Source organism: Elephantulus edwardii, unplaced genomic scaffold (assembly GCF_000299155.1).
Source record: "Elephantulus edwardii isolate Elephantulus edwardi_28Jun2011 unplaced genomic scaffold, EleEdw1.0 scaffold00028, whole genome shotgun sequence".
NCBI lineage: Eukaryota > Metazoa > Chordata > Mammalia > Macroscelidea > Macroscelididae > Elephantulus > Elephantulus edwardii.
The window spans coordinates 557556-559310 of NW_006399778.1; positions in this window are offsets into that span (position 1 = coordinate 557556).

Genomic DNA, 1755 nt, shown 5'->3' on the forward strand with positions numbered 1-1755 from the left:
TTGAAATGTCCTAGAAATAGAAATATGTTAATCAATGGAGCCCTCTGATGAGCCTGTCACAGAAGGTTAGGAAGTTGCCTAATCTTTCCTGAGTATTGTTTACTCATGTCTCTTTGAGTCTCTATGAGACAATGGCCTCTATTCTTTCTATAAATTATTTTTTCTCCCCCCTCAAACCTGCCACTGCTGGTTTTATTACTTGTAAACAAAGAAGATTTTAAGTAACTCCAAAAACCAGTGTAGCATATCCCAAACTGGAGTTTTGGGAATGTTATTTTCTAAAAGGTTATATGATTTGTACATCAGCAAGTTCTTAACGTACTCTTATTTTAAAATCCCAAAACAGCATTCATATTAAGTATTGTACCAACAAGTAGTCATCTAAGGTAATACATTGGTCTGTCATCATTCAGTGAAAAGAGGGGGAAAATATCAAAGATTATTAGTCCAGATGAAAAATGAATTGTGTGAGCATCAGTCTCAATGACCCTGAGGCTAGAACTTAATGTTACACTGTGAGCATTGCTAACCACTCCAAAAGAGATCACAGCAGAAGTTCCAAGATAACAGAGTAGGAGAAAATGTAGAATGAAATTCAAAGTGATAAAAAAAGTCTAGGCTTATATGTCTGAGGCTTGTAGAATCCCCAATACTTTGGTTCTTAATCAGTCTTCAAGCCTGAAAAGGAAAATCACCTCTTGATTTATGTTCAAACAACAGCTTATACGGTACGTTATATATTTGGCTGCCAATCAAAAAGTTATTTGTTCATATCTATCAAATGCCATGAGGGAGAAGGAGAGACAGTCTCCTCTCTAAGGATATACAGCCTTGGAAACCCAGTGGAGGGTTGCTGTGAGTAGGAATTAATCCTGCAGCAACGGTTTTTGTTTGTTTTATAAGGTGATCAATAACACCAGGGAGACATGCACTCCTTAGACAACCAACCACACAAGATCAAAAAAGTCACAGCTGCAAAAAGTTGAAAATGTAGTAAGGATAGGAGGCTGTTGTTATGTGCCATCAAGTCTCTTGCCACTTACAGCGACCCTGTATTAAAGCAGCCCTAACCTACTCTATCCTGTGCCAACCTTACTGTCTCTGACACACCGACCTTCATTACCCCAGTCACTGAAAAAATCCATCTCATTGAGGGTCTTCTTCTCTTTCGCTGTTCCTCCACCCTTCCAAGCATGATGTCTCTCTCCAAGGACTGGTCCCTCCTTGCAACATGCCCAAAGTATGTCAGAAGAAGCCTCAGAATCCTTGCCTCCAAGGTGCAGCCTGCTTTCACTCTCTTTAGAATGAACTTGTTTTTTTCTCATAGAAGTCCATGGTATATTGAATACTCTTCTTTAGCACCACAGCTCAAAAGCATCAATTCTCTTTCTATCATTCCTAGTCATTGTCCAGCTTTCTGACACATAGCAATTGTGAAGATTATAGCCTGGATCAAGTGCACCTTAGTCTCCAAACTGACATTGTTGCTCTTCAGTACTCTGGAAAGGTCCCTGACAGCCAATTTTCCCAATGCAACTTGTCCTTTGATTTCCTGGCTGCTGGTACCAAGAATGTTGATTGTAGAGCCCAGCAAACTAAAGCTGTTAATAATCTCAGTCTCTTCACTGTCTATCATGATGCTGCCAATTGGCTGAGAGGTGAGTAACTTTGTTTTCTTTTTTTAAAATTAAATTTTATTAATTTTAATGAACATTTACAGAGATTTTGGGTTTCCATTCATTCATTGTTGCACTA